We start from the raw sequence: 19,181 nt of genomic DNA on the forward strand, positions 1-19,181 counted from the left end.
CTTTCCCTGCTCCAACTATGGGGTACTACCACCTTCTTTCCAGATGTCAGAGACACTGCCACACCTTGCCCTATGCCAGTTTAGCCCACTAAACCTCCAGAAACATAATCTGGGTTTTTCTGCTGGGCTGCTGAGCTGAATCTGTTCATAGAGGCTTCCAGCAGCTGCCAGATATGACAGGTTAAGTTATGACTGAGCATGACTGACAAGGTGGAAAGAGAAAAACAGAAAGATACAGAGACAAAAGTCAGAAATACCTCCTGACTCCTATTTTTGAGGGTGATTAACTATCTTGCCTTGTACTGGGGGACAGTCCCCAGTAAGAGGAGTCAGCAGATTCAGGTATTAGACCATGAGCTCTCGTCTCCCTTAGCTCACAAAAATTACTGGAGAAGGGAACCTGTTCTAGGAGGTCATTTGGGAAAATAATGACTGATTTCAGTGCCCTGGAATACCTCAGAGGGACGAGTCTTCTCTCACTGAGTACTTTATGCATCTGGAGCAATCAGCCTCAAAAAATTAGCCTGTGCAATGCTTTCCCTAAAGTTTTGTTCTCTGGTCTTTCCCCTGAAGTTATGTTCTTTGGCCTCTCCTTCTCTTACCATTGCTGTCTCTGGTGGGAATGTCTTTTGTCCTGGGCTCTATTGACTGCTCTGAGCCAGGGGATCTGCCAACTCATTGTAGACCTCCCCTGTGTCGTATGAGAGGTACAGAGTTTGCTGTTTCACATGCTAGAAATGATAGTCCAGTTGTCCTTTAAACATGTCCCTTGGTGCTTCTGTAGACAAGGGAGCCATGATAATTTTACTATTTTTCCACTGTACTTTAAAAAAAATATATGGTGAAATTTCTCTTGGCTCCCACCCCTCCCAGTTTTCCTAATATTAAAACTGAAGAGCTTTAACTGCCTGACACAAGTTAAAATTCACAGTGACTGTAGGGCATAATCTGAGCAAGAGTGTAGCTTCTTCCCAATATCTTTGAAGCAGTGCTTCCTTATTTTAATGCCACTGGAGTGGATAAAAACAAATATGATTGCACAATTAGGTACAAAAGACATGTGGTTGCAATTTTACTATTGTAAGGACCCTGCTCTCGCTAGGCTCCTAGCAGTGCTTCTGAAATGTTATTGGTTTTTCTCTCTTCCTGTCTCTCCTGCAGCTGAAGGGCAATTTTATAGGCAGTCAATAAATGTGTTTTTTATTTTAATTGAGAAAAGAGTTTGTTGCATTAAATGATACAACTGCAGCCATATTTTAAAAAGGCCGTATTTAGTCTCAGTGCATGCCTTGTTAACAATTGCAATGGCTTTTTTGCTTGATTATCAACATATTCCCTTATTTTTTTACAACATACTCTGAATCAGCAGCTTATTTGATCTTTTGTTGCCTTTGTTTCTTTTCTATAGCCTTGCTACTTCTAGGCCTTCATGATGTACCCTTGTGCCTGTGTGTGTGCAGGAGCTTTTTATGTATATGCATAAAATTCTGCCTTAAACTGAAACAGTAACATTAAAATCCCTCTGCTCTGGAATAGTGTCATTCCTGTTCACTGCAGCTCCTATAAAAACATGGACTGCGTGTTTCTGGCCTGTCTCCAACTTCTCCACTCTTCTCCTCTGCCAGTTCTAAGATTTGGCTTTTTGCTGCATCCTGTGCTTGGGGTGAAATTCCTAAACTTTTTGAGTCCCTATTTTCCAACTTACACTTTTAACCTTTGATTTAATTTGTATTTCCTGAGTAATGTGATGCATTAGCAATTCTCAAGCATTATCCAAAATACAGAGACAGTAAGTACTATTACAACGTTATGTTCTGTTTTCTGTCGTCTTAAATAAAATGTTTTAACAGTCTTCTGCCCCTTGGTTCAGAAGGTCATCTAATGTTTTTGGTTACTATATTAAGGAATTGAAGATTGGTCCACGGTAAAAACAAACTTAATTTATAAAATCCAGAGGTATGTGGAAGAACAGTTAGTAATTTAAAAGAGCTGGAAAGGAAAAGTGTGAAGGTGGCCTTGGTTTGTGTAGGTCAGCTGTTCAGTGCTGACTGGGGTTTGTGTGGAGGGTGACAGTGCCAAACAAACACAGTCCCAAAGGCAAGCAGAGCCAGTTACGAGCAAATGCATAAGGACCATAATGGAAAGTGGATGGATTAAATACAGAATGGACCTAAATTTTTTACCACTTTCTTCATATACAGTCAGAGAAGAAGGGGAGAAGTAAGATTCTGCCTTCCTTGTATTGCTGCTGCTGTTCCACACAGTGCATGGGTCTGTCTTTGTGAGCTGGTTTGAAGTGCTGGGGGATGAATAACTAAAGCACAGAGAGACAAGCTGACCCACACAGCCAGAGGCAACCTGCACAGCAGGCTCCACAACCCTGAATCAGGGATCAGATTTCTTTCAAATGATAAAAGACAGATAGCCTTCTCAGGGTGGGAATGAGTAAATCCAGGATCCTGAGCAGAGAGCTGTATTGCAGTTCTGTAGTTGGTACAGACAGATCTGTGTCTCACTGGGGCTGCTGCTAGGAGTGGGTGGGAGGAGACAATGGCATTTGGCACTGCTGAAATGGATGTACCAAGGGCAAGCCATGCTTGACCAGACTGCTCTCTGTGATAAAATGACTGGGTTTGAGATGGGGGGAGAGAAGTGGATGTCACTTACCCAGACTTTAGTAATGTTTTCAGCAATGTCTCCCACAATGTTTTTGTGTCCGAGCTAGAATATCAAATCTGGATGTTTGGATCACCAGGTGTGTTGATAACTTATTGGAGATTTGGGCTCAGAGTGCGGTAGTTAAAGAGCAGTAAAGTTGTACAATTTCCATCCTAGAAAGGTTTTGTGCCCTACCTGGACATGACACTGAACAGCCTGTTCTAAGTTCATTGGTGATCATGCTAAGAGCAGGAGACTCTTAATGAAGACATCCTAAGGTTCCTTCTACTCTGAGTTATCCTGTGAGTCTTTCATTGTAATGTTTTGGTGCATAGCTGATTGTCCAATTGGCCAGACCAGAGGTGGTCTCATGCTGACAGTAGGAGAACATAAGGTGCTGACCCTGACATGATAATTCTGTAGTGACAACCTTCCTGTCAAAATATTGTTAATAAGCTTACTGTGAAAAACCATGGGTTCATATTACATTGTGTTTTGTGTCATACAAGAAAAAGACTTTGATTTGGTCGTGTTAATCACAACTGTAACACAGCACACCCACTTACCAACATAAGGCTTCCAAGTTTCCTGCCCTCAGTATTTCATTTTGGTTATGTCTTGGACTACATTGCCTCTTGCATCCCACCTTTTATGGGAGGGTTTTATACTTTGGTATTTAGATGCCTGTAGCTTTCAAACATGCTCAAGACTGAACAGAAGCAAATTTGTCTTGATGTTGATGCTGAATGTTTTTCTACAGACAGGTAGGAATTCCTATGCTTTTCTTATTTTGCAATCCCATCTTATTCCCAAGGCTATGTTCTGATCATGAGGGGTGGTGGTTTGACTGTTTTTAGCTGCAGTAAATTTACTAAAGGGGAGGAGAGAGGCCCTTTTGCTACAGTCTTCAGGGTGCCTTTAGTGTGAGCTATGGCTTTGAATGTCTGAAAAAGATGGAATTTATTCACCAGAATACATTTGGGTTCATGCCTTCTGAGGGAGGACAGACTTATTCCTTAAATAATTTTAAGTTACTAACAGAATGTTTGCCAAATCCTGTCCTTGGGATGAAACTTGTGGAGAAACTTCTGGCAGGGCATCCTGAGACAGTCCCAAGGGAGTATCTGAGCCATGGGCCAAGGTGCATGCACAGCTCACAACTGAATGGGACACTCTCACCCACCCTGGAAATACAGATATGTTTGCATTTGGGTGTTCTCATGAGCTGCTTATTGCCTTGAGGAACTTGCTTTTTCATGGATCTATCCCCAGCTATTTTAGTCCTGAGAAGATACAGGACAAGGATTTTGAGTATCTGGAGCCCCTGATGATGCATGTAGACAAGACTTTCTTCTGGCCATTGTGGTGAAGGAGTGAAAAGTTTGACCAGGTGTCCACAAGGCCAAAGCAAGGGCCTTGTAACCCCAAGCCACTACCTGTTTTCCATTGTCTCCCTCTTGCATTCCTAGACATTGAGGGCAGACAGGAGTTAGGGCACAGATTTTGTAGCAGGTTCATCTGTTCAAACTCTCCATGACAAAATCTCTGGTGACTTTGCTTTTTTTCTGCACTCACCCTATTTTCAAAGCAAGGTGAGCTCTCTTGTTTTTGTGTTATTCCTAGTTCACGTTAAGCCTATCTTCATTGGGTACTAAAGCAGAAACCAAAGGTCTTTGTAAATTCACACTTTTCTTTGTGTATAGCTGTATCCTTGCAAATCCCATCTATACAAAAGCCTTGGCTCTTAACGGAAATATATGTTGCTGTTACCAGAATTCAGTCTTTGATGACTGAGAATAAAACTCAGTATGAAAACACAATTTTCTTTTCTTCTTGAAGTTAAGTTCTGATGTTGGACATCTTGTCAAATTTTCTGGTCCTATTCCCTCACCAGTTCTGCACATGACTGGATGGGGATGGAAATCTTCACAGTAGTCATTCCAACTAGAAAATGAGGTGCAAAACCCATTTTTTTTTTCTTTTCCCCTCTCCTCTACAAAAAGTAAGGGTAATGTGAGGCTATCTCAGCCCATATTCTTCCTTAGATCTTGAATCATGCCCAGAAATGTGTCTGTTTTTTCTACATTTAAGTTACAAATCCTGAGGCTTGCTATAATTGTGCTATCAATCTCTCCTATGACAAGACGGAGGAGGAAAAAAACTGCTTTTTGTCTTTTTGAGCTTTTATAAATTAGATTTTTTTTTTCATGGAATAGTCTTGAATTTATTTCTGTGGTAACCAAAAAAATCTGCTTTTTCTTCTAGAATTCTCTCTCACATTTTACATCATCAAAGGCCAAAGGGTTGATTAGCTCAATTTGTTTGACCTGGTCATTGCTCCAGATCACCAAGTTTCCTCAACACCCCAGAACTTCACTTTAACTCAATCTCTTCCTTCCTTAGGAAGCTCCATTATATGCTATAAACAGAAACTTTATGCAGAAGTACTCAGCTTGTCTTTAGCAGGATGACTGTTGGTTTAGGCCTGAAGAAAAGCCTTGTGCTTGAAAGTCTGTCTTTTTTTCCTTGTTTGTTTATATTTATTGCCCCTGGCAATGCTGGTTGATTGAACAGAGCTTTGTTTCCCCTCCTCTGAGTTTTGTCTCTCTTGTGGCAATGGATTGGTTCAGCTAAGACCATGGTTAAGCAGCAGCAATGACTCCAGAATCAGCAGCAGCTTTGTGAACTGAGGGGATGGCTGTGTGGTGCAGCAGACACATACTCTGTACTTCAGAAAAATGTGGGAAACCAACCTCCTTCCTAAGTCATGCAAGAAAAGTATCTGCAGAATTTATGAGACATTTTAATGAAACAAAAGAAAATCCGTTCTAATTGTAAGGAAATAAAGTTTATTTATTGCAATCTATTATCTGCTCTTTTGTAGACTGCAAAACTCAAACTTCAAATGAAATATAAAAAAATGTTCCATTACTCACTTTTCTCTTTCTTTGGAGCACACTGGAAAACAAGCACGTCGTCAGAGGCCCTTTCTGAAAGGTTGCTAAGAAATAAAAACTGACCCAGTCCCAAGTGTACAGGACAGAACAAAAATACCCTTATTTTCCCCCACAAAGTTTGCTGCATAGACACAGGGGGTAATGGTTGTATTCAGTGTGAATAAGTAGAAAATTCACCCAAACATCACTACTGCACTTGGGAGCAGGCAGGGAACAGTCTCTACCTGCCAAGTGCCTGGCCCAGAGCCTGCATGGCAGGGCTGCACCTTGCTGTGCTCACGCTGCAGGGGAAGCTGCTCAGGTGCTGACGTTGCCTGCCTGCAGACAGCTGCCTGCACTCTGCCAGACCTCTTGCAGTGCTGTGTGTTCTATAATCACGCTTAAAGGTGTTTCATAAATGTCTCCCTTTATCTTGGAAAGACAAAGGAAAGTTGCCCGTGTGGAAACTTAGAATAAATAAAGTGTTGAGAGCTATTACCGCTGTTTGAAATCCTGTCAGGCCTTTGATTTTTGAAATGAGAAAACATTCTTACTCTGACTGAACCATCACAGAAAAAGGGCAGCAGGGTGGGGTGGATGGAGGACTGCAGAGGGACGTGTGTTTGTGTTTCCAATTTTGATCCTCCTGATTTGTTTAGCATATGTAGTTATTCCATCCGTTTCCTACGTTCTGAGTTACTGACCTGAACTGTTCAGCTCTGAAATACAAGAACTTCATAATCTCATAGGCCTGGACCAGAAATGTAAAGGAGTTTTGAAGAAAAGGGAAAAAAATTTGTAAATTCTAATGTAAACTTCTTGTATTGTAAATACACAGCGTGAGAAGAACCGTGATGCTGCTGCTCCTTGCACCACTGCTGCAGCATCCTCCCATCCTTGCGCGTGTTCACCCCAGCTTTTGATCATTCAAAATGTGAATTCAAACGAGAAGTGTGCAGGGATGAGAGCTATCTATATGTGCAGACACGTGTGTACTCAGCACAGGAAGATCATTGCAAGTCAGAGTCTCTCCCACTGTGGGTCTCTCACCAGGGAGTCACTGCTGCTGTCCCAGTGATCAGAGAGCAGAGGCTGGTGTGGGAAGCAATGGGCTGGAGAGCAGAGAAATGGCATGGTACGGTTTTATTTTTTTTCCCCTTGACTCAGTTTCCTGAATTTCATGAACAAATTCTTTAAAAGGCAGCTGGGAATGTGTCTTTCAAGTGTCTGATTTATTTCCTTTATAAGAGAAAAGTTTTGGCTGTCTTCATCACAGAATAAGTGGGATTTTGAGTTCCCTCTTTCCAAGCCTGAGAGCAGCTGTGACACTGATGAGTTACTCTCCCACCTTAACTTCCTCACTTGGTTCATGCTCTGCATTAGGTTCCACTAAAAGAGGGAGGCCACACCTGCTCCCAGTGTACTCTGATTTAGCAGTGCATTTCCCCATATTGTCTCAAATTCTGACTCCCTCTTTTTCAGGCTAATTTCATCATTCTCATATCAGTTTTCTTCAGCTGAACTGAATTCCTCTTTTGTGAGGAAGAAAAAAATCCCTAGATATTTTTTAAAACTATTTTTAAACTTCAGAAGGATATAGAAAAATCAAGGGTGAAATTGTATAGATTGTGGGAAGCAGAAAATTGAAGCAGGGCACTTTCAAGCCCTGCAGATTCTTTAAATGTTCTGGTAGTGCTTAACAGGTTTTGTAGGGTATCATGACACAGCAAAGTCAAAAATACAGCTGAGTAGCCTTGGCTTTTAGTGATCTCAGTGAACTCTCCTTGGCTTTTAAAAGATGTGATGCCTGTGTGTTTTGCCATTTTTTTCTGGTTTTAATGGATCTGCAGTAGACTCCCATTATTGTCTACAGTTTATCTTCCTGCCTTTTGCAGCACTTTGAAAATTTTAATTTTATTTGAGATTTAAATGCATAATCCAGAGCCCACAAATGCATTTACAGATGTCCTGAATGTTCAAAACTGAGTTGAGTCTGAGCGATATGTAATTCCTTTTGATGCCAAAGGTTGCTGAACACTTCTAAACTGACAAGAATAAAAATTCAGAGTGCTCAAGTGTTTGCATTTTCACAAATCAGTTTCATGGTTCACAATATCAAGATGATATAATTGGCTCTACTTCCTTATCATATGGCTTGCTCCTCAATAGTAATAAGTTTACATCAACAAGATGCATTTCCTAGCTGGGGGATCATATTTTAATTAGGAATGGAAGGAAAAAACCTCCTAAAGCTGAACTACTACTAGGACATTATGGGATAACAGCAGTAGCCCAGTCACTTACACATTACTTTAGTCTCGAAGTGCTGTAAAAAATATTAGCTGCTAAATGGCTCTACCAGAAGACTGGTTGTCATCCATTGTATGGTTTTTTTGACCTTGCTTTGGTGAAAGGAAGCTTTTAATTGAATGTAATGGATATCACAAGTACTTTTCAAAGCATTGAGCTATTGTAGACTGTTGGAATATACCTATCTATCAGCATGAGAGACAAGCAGATGTATTAGGTGCCTACTGGCCCCAAATCAGCTTTCAAATGACTGCTATAATCAGAACACAAAGAATTCAAAATAGTATTAAGATGCCTTAAGGTGTAGGCTCAGGTGAGGTTTTGTTTGTGTGGGATTTTTCCCCTTTTAATCTCCCTTTTCCTCTCTTTCTCTCTCCAGGTGCCCAGTCTGGGTTGTCTCCTTCTGTCTGCACTGTTCAGATTCTCTTGTAATTTCTGCAAAGACTGACCCTCACCATGCTCCACTCTGAGTTAGAGCAGATGTTAGAATGGTTTTGAAATTTGAGAAAGTAAGAACACTTTTAATCTAATTAAAATTCTTTATTGCATGATAGATGTACTAGATAAATTTTCTGCATTTATCATTTAAAATGAGTAAAATGGAGCACTGGTTCTGTCAGTGTTAGCTATTATGGATTTGGCTGGGGAAAGTCATGCAAGTTGGAAATGCTTTCATTATTTTTTCCAAGGCATCACTAACATATTTTCTAGGTCAGGTTAGTGATGCCAAATCCAGCAGTGAACAATGCCATATGTTTCATAAAAACCCAGACCAAACAGCACATTATTGCAATGGACTCATTCTGTGCTTCTTTTCCCAGGTAATGCTCTCTTCTTTTTTTTTCTTTTCTTTTTTTTTCTATTGCTATGTCTATCATCATTAAAAAACTGATCTGACTTCCTGCTATATAAGGTATTTTGGTGTTCCATAGGAGTGTCTCAATCCTTTTATTGACACACCCCTAAGCTTTTCTTATGCCTTATTGTTTGCCTTTTTTTTTTCTCCCATTGCACAGACTTATTAGTTCTCTAGTGATGTAGAGCACCAATGTTATGTGCTCAAGATATTCTCAGAGGCAGAAGCCCCAACAGTTTCCCAATAAGCATAGACGTGCTGATTTTCCAGGAGGCTAAATTGAAGTTTTGTCTGAGCTCTGTTGTTTCTGCTCCTCATCATGCTCTTTCCACAGCATAATTTTCAGCTTGCAGAGGAGCACAGCATGGGTGTGAGTCAATGGCAGGCAAGGACATGTCTGGTTAGCATGGTGGTCACGAAAATATGTAGGGCATGCATTTCTGTATATTTTGTGAGGCTGAAATATTTCAATGTTTATAATTACCAAATACATACTTCTTTTCAGTGAAGTGTTGTAAATTTGATGTTGAGAGGATGGATCACATTTTAAAGGAGTCATTTAAATGTCCTTTTAGTCAACAGAAAATATGGATTTTCTTTCTTTTATTTTTTTTCCTCCTGCACTCTTGGATGCAAGTAAAATCAGGTTATAAAAGGAGATAAAGTAATAGATCTAATAGCAGTACAGAGCCTAGCAGTTGAGATGCTGGCCTCAAGGATATTTTCAAGTTGATAATTGCTAGAATTTCTTACCTGTCAACTTAAATAGAGATTCAGCACTGAAAACAAAGTGCCAGCTGGGATGACCCTGTTGCATGACACAGCATGGCTATGTTCTGCACTTGTCACACTTTTGCTTCCAAATTGCCTGGTGATAAACCTGTTCTCACACATGAAGAATTGCTTTTAAGATTTTCCTTTTTTGGCTTGGGTTTTATCTGCAACATTTTAGAGTAATTGTATTCAGTAGAGGTGGTGCAGTTAGGCTGAAAGAAAGAGCATCTCTCTTACAAGGAAACACTGAGAGAGCTGGGCCTCAGCCTTGAGAAGAATGACTGAGAGGGGACCTCACCAGTGCCTAAAAGTGTCTGAAAGGAAAGTATCCAGAGGATGGACCAGGCTCTGCTCAATGGTAGGACAAGAGGCAATGGGCAGAAATTGATGCACAGGAAGTTCCACCTGAAGATCAAGAAAAACTTCTTTGTTGAGCATAGAACTGGCTTCCCAGAGAGGCTGTGGAATCTCCCTCACTGGAAATAGTCAAGAACTGTCTGGATGCAATCCTGTGCAATGTGCTCTGGGATGGCCCTACTTGAGCAGAGGAGATGGATCAGGTGACCCACTCTGGTCCCTCCCATGCTGTGATTCTGTGAAAGAAAATGGTTTTTTGTATTAGTAGCACTATTACAGTTGTGACTATCCACAAACCTGACTAAATTTTGGAGAGAGTAAGAACCAAAATTAGACCAGATTTTTTGTGAATGCAAACACTCAGTTACTACATTCATGGAAATTGTTACTCTTTGGAAACCCATCAGGGGATTAAGAACAAATACTTCAAAAAATTAAGATGTGGGGGATTACTTTGTGTTGTTAGGTGTTGGTTGGTTGGTTGGTTGTTTTTTGGGTTTTTTTGTTTTGTGGTATTTACAGATTTTCCTAGAAACACTTAGTAGGTTGGAGGGTGAAAAAGTGTTTTAATAATGAGAGGTGAGAGAGGAAAGAGAGGCTTAGTAGGAGAGATGGAATTCAAGTTGGAAAGCATGCTGACATAAGAGCACACATTAAAACGTGAGTGTGCAAGACACGCTGGGATCCAAACCTCAAAAAAGCTCCCAGCGCCAGGAACAGACTGTGCATACCCACATGGATGGTGACCTCTGCCTCTTTTAGCTGGTCTCCAAGGAATAAAGCACAAGGCAGCAAGAGGAGAGCTGCTCAGCCTGAATGTTCATTCTTATTTCTGTTCTTCAATAATTAGAGTCTCTCACTGAATCCAGCAAATCTTTGCTATAACAGATTATTCTCCGTGCTGCAAACAGAAACGTCATTGTAAACTAAAAGAATAAAGCTAAAGCAAAACAACCTCTCTCTCTCCCATCAAAACTGGAGTCCAAATTTGCTCCTAGTCACCTGTTTCCTTCAAGGGAAGGAGAGGAGCATGGGCTGGATGGGAAGAAATCCTGTGAATTAGAGTTAGTCATAGGGAGGGAGAGGAGAGAAATCTCCATAAGAAAGAGGTTTGCTTAGCAGCTAGCGAGGTCTCCTTAGAAGCAATGCCATTGAAACAGGAACATAATTATAGGTTAAGCTTCCTGAAATAACACTCACAACCTTTTTTTCTTAGTTCAGCAAATGTGATGTGAGAATTATGAAGAGGAGTTAAATTAAATACCTTCTGAAAACCCTAAGTGAGCTGTTTCCTTCCTAGATATTATACTTTAATAACAACATGCCTGCCATCTAGTAGAATAATATTCAACGATGCTACTAATACAGACATAAATGCTGCATATTTGTGTAAAATCATAGTCACCAAGGCAGATATCTGATGTGTTGTGGAATACACTATCTGAACCTGTCAGTTTTGAAATTATATGTTAGACTGAGAAGACAGCAAAATAAAATCTATTAGTGTACTTATTTTGTGTGGAGAAACATCCCCCTAAGTTCTCCATCTTTGTCAGAGTGGGACTACATAGCATCACTTGGTTGGTCATAGCAGTGTCAAGGTGGTTTATTCCCGTGTACTTGGGGACAGAAAAAAAATGCATCTGACACTGTGAATTAATCCAAATTTAGGAGGATCATCTTCAGTCTCTGCAGGCAGTTAAACTTCTGTAATCAAGGAGTACTTAAAAGGGATTTGTACTCAAGTCTCTTGACTTGCCCCTTCAAAATAAAGCTTGCAACTATAGTAATCTCTATTTTTTTTTGCCATGGAGCATCAGATTGCAAGAGATGTGAATCAACATGAAGACTGGCCTACTTCCATATCAGCTCAGATTCAAAATGTTTTGGAATAAGCTTTCAGGTTTTGGATGCTTATCCAAAGCATCTTAATTTTTTTTTTTTCCCAGAAGTTAGGTTTTGTATCTGAAGAGAAAAGGTGCTCACAGCTCTTCAGAGCTATGGTTTGACGTGGCAGTGGAGAAACCTTTTACTCTCCTACTTCAAGTAACAGGGTCTGTGTTGGGTCTCTGTGTCTGCATGTACGTGTGTGAGTGGGGAATGAGCCAAATGTTTCACAGTCTCAACAACTAAATTTAAGCTGAGGTTGTTTGTACAGCTGAACACTGGCTCCAGAAGAGACCTCAGGCATGAGAATTTGGGGGGGTTACTGATTTTCTTACTAGTAACAGCTTTCTCATCACCACCCCAAGTGCCCTGAGAGGGTGGTGGGAGTAAACTTGTACTGTGCATGGGTTGTCATGCATCTGTTTTAGGAGAAAAATAAGACATTTCAGTTACTGTCATTCTGGCACTTCCTCTAAGCCTTTGATGCATTTAAAAAGAGCTTTCCCTAAACAAGTCTGTTATTTCTTTGTCTTTTTGTATCTGGATCCAGGCTGAGGCATGCGGCAGATGTAATTGCTTGGCATTACAGTGAGCTAGGAGCTCCCATTTTCATTCTCTTTCTATAGGAACAAACCCCACAAAACAAACTCCCAATTCCAGAAACCACCAAACACTCAGACGCCCCAAATCCTGTATTTTCTCAAAAGATCTTCTCTGATACCTAAAACCATAGATGCATATTCACATACTTGATATGAAGCTCAGCTTCCTTATATTCCCAGCAGAAGGAGTCATGGTCAGCTGTGGCTGGTCCCTTGCCCACTCTGTTTCCCAGACATGTGTTTTTCCTATCAGTGAGAGGCTCTGCAGAATGCTGAATTTGTGCAATGGGATTCTGAACTCCCACAGGGTAAGTTGATCAAATTTTATTTTCATGTGAACAAGATTCTTTCGCTATCCCCTAATATTCTACTTGTGCATTAATTTTAAAGAGTTTGGTTTAAGTACTTCAGTAATTTTTAAGAACATTTTGCACTGAATTTTGTCTTTTATTTAATAACCTGTAATAATCATTTGCAGGTAGAAACAAGTCATTACATTTTCATCTAGGAAATGCTTGTATCCTATCTGTGATCTATTCAAAAACACTTTCATATGTCAGTGCTAGATGATATATGGACAGAGAGATACACTAATTTTTTTTTCTATTGTTTCCCAAATACATTAATTATTCATAAGTAACTCACAGAACAGTCCAAGCAAACTAATTACAGACTATGGGTACTTTGTAAATTATTGAACTGGACTATTTGTGGCATATTATTGAAACAAATTTTTCAGTGAGTGTGACTAAAATTTCTGAATTACAGAATAACAAAGTCAAAAAATACTGAATTGTAAATAGAGGACTTATGGTATCAAATTTTATTTATATAAATTTATGCCATGCTTTGTAGATCTTATCTTGCCAAAGGTTTGATCCTGAAAAACCATTGTACCTGCTACACCTGTTTGTGAAAAATACCTAAACACTTCCATATTTATTTTTAATCGAATGGCAGAAAAAATAAAACAAGGAAAACTGAGTTTTATTCTTTAGGTATGTTTTCAGACCCATAAAATGTATTAAGTTCATACTGTTTTTCTGTTTTGTTATAGAAAGAACGTATCTCTGATTTGGGTTAATGTTTTCTAGTTGGGCTTTTTTGTTGTTTTTCACGTAAATTTGTCACACACAGGATTTCAGTCAGTGTTATCCTGTTCAACAGACAGCACCCTACTGAAGTATTTTATTTAAATATGTTGGCCTTTCCCACTGGTATGTTCTCAGTGGAAAAGTATTGAATAAAATCGGTATGGCTTGTCAGCCATTTCAGGAGGGCAGCTGGAGCAATGCCTCCAAGGCATTACCTGTCACTGGCTGCACTTGGATTCCATCCTTTGAAGCCAGCAGGGGTGTATAAAGTCTCAAATTTATTTTCATTTTGACTTTAAGGAAGTCAGATCATTTCTCTTTCCAGAAGAGATTATTAAAACACATCTGTTTTTCTTTTGTAATGGGACTGGTTCCTGTGGATGCTGGTGAGAAACTTTCCTCCTGCTGCCACGTGTCCCGGGCAGGTCAGGGAGCAGAATGGCTCTGACAGGGGCACGGGGTTGTTGCTGTACATTTCTGGTGGCACATACAGCCAGCAGCAAAACCAGGATGACTTTCAATTCAATTAGAAGTGTTCCAATGTGAGTTAAATGCAGTTTTGTGGAATCCATGGCTCCTTTATAGAACTGTAATTTTCACCCTGCAATTTGAGTGCAGACAGGGAAACTCTCATAGAAGGCATTGGGGGTATGGGAAGTTGATACAAGTTTACTTAAAGGTTATAATAGATAAACTCCCCACCCTCCCCTGGAATACGGACAGTGAGAGCACAGATACGCAGCCCTAATCCATGATTCAAATATTCTCCTTTCCTTGGGAAACACTCTCTGCAGTTCTAATTCCATTTGCTGAAATTGTGTTTAATACTGGCAAACTTCAAGTTTCAATCTCTGTCAATGAAGTTGACTGACTGCAGCCAAACTCTTCCCAAGTGAACATCTCCATGAGACAGGGCAGAATCAAGCCTTCAGGGAGCAAAGCAGAACTTCTTTTTCCAGGCTGAGAAATAATTTATTTTTACTTCCTATATTGTGGAGACAAGCCTTGCCCTGCCCCCCCAACCTTTCTTACTAAAGACAACATGAATTATTAAATAGAACATCCACTCATGTTATGCTCTTATTTATTAATTTCACTTTCGCAATATCCTATTCACAAACACCCTTTGGGGATTTTTTTTTTCAATGAGGTGAGTAAAATTTGTTTTCTCAGCATCTTTATCCATCATAGTAAAAAGCCAGCAAGTACATTTTGCTTGTCTGAACATAAACTTAGAAGAAATATTCGCTTGACTGATTTTATTTCCTCAGACTTGTTTCAACTCCATTCTAGATATGGATAAGTAATAAGATAGTTGTATCAAAGTTCAAGTGATCAAATGTGTAAGAACAATCTGAAACACATACGGTCAATCTCAGTAATATTTACAATTACAACAAATATCCTCCTTAACTGTGCAGCTTCCCTTCCTCTGCCCTCAACCCAGATTTTATTATCTTGTTTTCTATCACAGCCCTGGTATTATTTATTTTTGTCTATCTCTTAATATTCAATCTAAAACAATTTCAGGAAAGGAGCCTTGTAGGATATGTGGGCAATGAACAAATAAAAGTTTTGGGAAGAGTATTCTCCTTGCACACCTCATGAAGATGCAGATTTGTGTGCAGCTGCTATTTTGAGTCTTGCTGCAGGAACATGGTTATCCCAAACTTAGAAGAGTGTTTGGCTGGAGCTGTCTCTGAGGGAAACGTGCTGCATTCCCATGTTTAGCCTTGAATCTCTGACCTTTCATGCTTCAAGTTTCCTGTTGGACTGAGCAAGATTTCGAGCCAGCAGAGGTTGACTCTGACCCCGAGTGCAGTTCCTCAGCACAGGCTATGTTTAGTGCCACTTACACAGAGCTACTCTGTGGTTTCTTTACACAGAAGAACAAATGCCCCAGGCTCCCCAGGTATTTCACTTTCCCATGCCTACTCTCCTATCTGCTCCACACTAGAGAAAAAGCTGTTTTAAGTTTAATCTGGTTTAATCCTTTCGGAATGGGTGAAACAAGCTTTTTGATAACCCATTCCAGATCAGCTCAAAAGAACCAGAAAGAAGAAAAAGGTTGTGGTGTTTTTTTTGGTGGTTTTTTTTTTTTTTGTGTTTTTTTTTTTGTTTTGTTTTGTTTTGTTTTGTTTTTGATTTGTCATTGCTCTCAGAACTTCTTGGAATTAAGGACAGTATTTCTTTAGAAAATCCAGGACTAGTCTGCACCCATTTTTCCTCCTCCTTGTACAGTCATATCATCTTCTTCAGAAAGACATGTTAGAGTGTAGTCATTTAGAAGAGGCCCTCAGCATTCCTTAACTCCTTCATCTCCTTGTTCTACCCATCCTCCCCACTCAATATGTCACTGCTGCATGTGGCATTTCTGCAACAGCAGCTGCAGTGTTGTGGAGGATTTCTGCTGTGCAGAGTATCACAGATCAGAAAACAGTCTTCTGAAAACCCAGCTCCTTATTTGAGATGGTCATAACTACTCAGAGTAGGTATACAGAATATTGCTTGCAGTGTGTGACAACTGTGAAAAAACCCTTGCTTTTCTCTCACTTATGGGGCATTTGGCAGTGCAGTCAATGCAGGGAGTCTCTGGACCATGAAAGTGAACTGACAGCTTCTGCCAGACATTGATGGGGCAGTACAGATGTTACCACTCCTGGTTCTGGACAGCTCTGGATACTCCAGGTGGGGCGAGGCAAGGAAATAAAGATTTTTTTCTAGCTAAGCCAGAAAGTAGAAAACTGGGTCTGGATTGAAGAGTTGTGGTCCTGAGCTGGCACATCCCGTGAAGCCTTTTCAGGTTAGCAGTAGACAGCATGTTCTCAGTAAGTGAGACTAAAATGATGCCCACAAAACTAAAATTTAAGCTTATTGGTGAAGTTTCTTTCTATCTGTGTTACAGTAGATGCTATGTAAATATGTAGCATAAGACCCACTTCTGTTGAAATTAAAAAAGGTAATGTATTTTTTCCTCCCTGCTCAATACAAAAGTGAACTGGAGACTGTCATCTTGGGGAAAAGTAAGTAGCCAATGACATTGAAGGTGACAAAAAAATGAAAGAGAGGACAGAAGTCTGACCTACTTGTTTTGGTGCTTAGAGAACTGCTTCTCTTTATCCATGCTGTGGGAAGGATGTGTATGAATGGCATGAGCATGTGATTAGATTAGACTTCTAAAAATAGCGTCCACATTTTCAGTCTAAAAATAATTATATATATTGTGTGTGAACACATACATCTAATCTATATAGCTGTGTTTTTATCTTCATTAAAGCTCACTTTTTATCCAAGACTTAACTGCAATGGACTGACAATTCTGATAGCTCTCAGCATGTGATGTTAGCTCTGGGGGTGTAAAAAGTTACATAGCCTTGAAAACAGCTTGAAAAGATAATCTTGCATTCTTACTTAGGGAGTTTATAGCTTGTTTTGTGTTGGCAAAGTCAAGCTGTAACCCTGGCTGAGGAGAGGCTTGTGTACACAGAGAAAGGGCAGAGCAGGGGGACCCAAAAGAAGCAAAGGAAGAGATATAGAATATGTGATTTTTGTAGACAAGTAAGGAGATGGTGATGAGGGGGTGCAAAAAGGTCCTGGGTGCCCTGAAATAGGTAGCAGTTTTGTCAATGGCAGCCTGGGAGTCTATTGAATGAGGTCTTGTCATGGGAAAGGGAGGGAATATATTAAAAACAAAACCAGGAAGGTGAAAAAAAAGAAAAAAGAAAACACAGAAGAAGAATTCATATAGCAAAATTGACACAAGAAGGGTTTAAGAGAGAGATAGACAGGAGGGAGTGGGATGAAGCAAAAAAGAAGACAAAATTCAAAACTTCTGAGTAGCAGAACTCTCATTATCTTTTTTGTTCATTATCCTTGTTTTGTGAACAGCTAGCACATCATGAATTCACTTAAATATCTAGAAGAGCAGAACCTGTGCAACTGAATGCACCGAAGTATAACTGATTGGACAGAAACAAGGGAAGAAAAATTGTCTTTTATTTTTATCTGTACAGCCTGAATATACAAGGAGATCCTCTTTGAGAAGAATAATACAGACAGACACTATGGAGGCAAAGTAGCTGAATGACCTGTTCAAGGTCATTTCACAGGCAACAGACAAAGCAAAAAAGCTTGGAGTTACATTGCACAGTGAATGAATTCATAAAGCTGACAGAGGGCTGGCATGCTTTAATCCAGTTTTGTGTGTTCTTTTTTTTTTTTTTTGTAACCTTTAAATGAATTCCAAAAATTGAGATGCTACTTTTTCTCACTTTAGAAACTTCTTTACTTTGAGAATTAAATAGCTGTTTCAATACTGATTGAAGTCTTACAACACTGCCTAGGATGGTAGGATGGCCCTTCTCAGTCTACTCCTCCACAGCACTCCAAAGCACAATCCTAACAAGGATTTAAGGAAATCCCTCTTTGTTCTGAAGCCTGGAAGGAGGTATACTAAGCTATTTAACATAGCTTATATGACCTGGTAAGTCCCAGTGCAAAATCATCATAGTCTGATACAACAAAGCAATTCCTCCCCGTGGAGTTTTCCTGCAATGTCTGCTTTCTGTAGTTATACTGATTAATATTTCTAAAGACTGCAAGTACTATAGCCATCAGGCACTGGAGGCCAAATTTCAATCTAATGCAAAACCACTAATCAGAAGTTGAAGTAGAATTGAGCTTTTAATTTATTAACTTGAGAGAAGATATCATGCAAAGGGCCAGCTGAACAGTGCATGTAAGTACTTCTCACCATAGCAAACAGCATCTGCTTTAAATAGTATTTGTGTTTTCAAGATAAAGCATTAGAAATTTATATAAAATAAGCTCCTTGACAAAGTGCGCTTCTAAATGCCATTTGGTTGAGTTTTTTATTGAAACCTCAAGGTTTTGGATTATTAGGTCTTTGATCCCTTAGGATAGTTCTGACAGTGCAGTTCTAACTTTGTGTCTTCTAAGGAGGGAGATGTTTGAATATCTCCCCCATAGTTTGCTGAGTTAGCATATAATTCTGGTAGAATACCTCACTGATTTTTTTAATAGAAATAATTGATTTATTATATAAATCTTTTCCACTAAAGTCACTTGATTTCAATCAAAGAAAATATCTGAAAAAAATGTTTTCTTAACAACAAGAATAGTAGAGTAAAAGTGGACCAATTACTCACTCCCCATCACTTGCATTATTAAAGAGCCATATAATTGTTTTATGCATTTAAATATGCATCTTTTAAACTGTTTCTATTGCACAGAATTCTATTAGACATTTTATCTAAATTAGATTGTTTCTTTTATTGGAAGAGCATTAAAAAAGTGAAGATGTTACCATGTAACATACAATATCATAGCAGGAAGAGTGTAATCTCAGTGATTTGCATAAAAGACCCATAAATAGAAGCATTCTAAGTAATGGGTCTATAATATCAGTAGTAATGGCTTTATAAGTATATTACTCTGCATATTTAAAACCATGTTCTCAGATGCCAAATACCAACAGTTCCAATGAGGCCATCAGTGTTCCTGGTGCAAAGAAGCAGTGGTATAAAATACCAAGGAGAGAGTATGGTTGATGATAATGTTATTACATTCCACATACCAGTACTGGATGTGTTGAAGCATTATGAGGAGGACTGAGCTCAGAGGGTGAAGTTTTTCAGGGATGTAGAAATTGGCAGACAAGGAATAATGTCAGGGGATATCTGGAAAT

The 19,181-nt window shown here is 39.5% G+C and overlaps 1 long non-coding RNA gene across 1 annotated transcript in view; it reads left to right on the forward strand.

Annotated features, from left to right (window-relative positions):
- The first annotated feature begins 3,296 nt into the window (after window positions 1-3,296).
- The window catches only part of LOC135299570 (uncharacterized), a 116,375-nt gene continuing 100,490 nt past the window's right edge, over window positions 3,297-19,181 (forward strand). The window contains exons 1-3 of the long non-coding RNA XR_010361531.1: window positions 3,297-3,422; window positions 8,284-8,413; window positions 12,561-12,688. This is a non-coding gene — a long non-coding RNA (uncharacterized LOC135299570). The remainder of the gene's footprint in view (window positions 3,423-8,283; window positions 8,414-12,560; window positions 12,689-19,181) is intronic.

This window comes from Passer domesticus, chromosome 4 (assembly GCF_036417665.1).
Source record: "Passer domesticus isolate bPasDom1 chromosome 4, bPasDom1.hap1, whole genome shotgun sequence".
NCBI lineage: Eukaryota > Metazoa > Chordata > Aves > Passeriformes > Passeridae > Passer > Passer domesticus.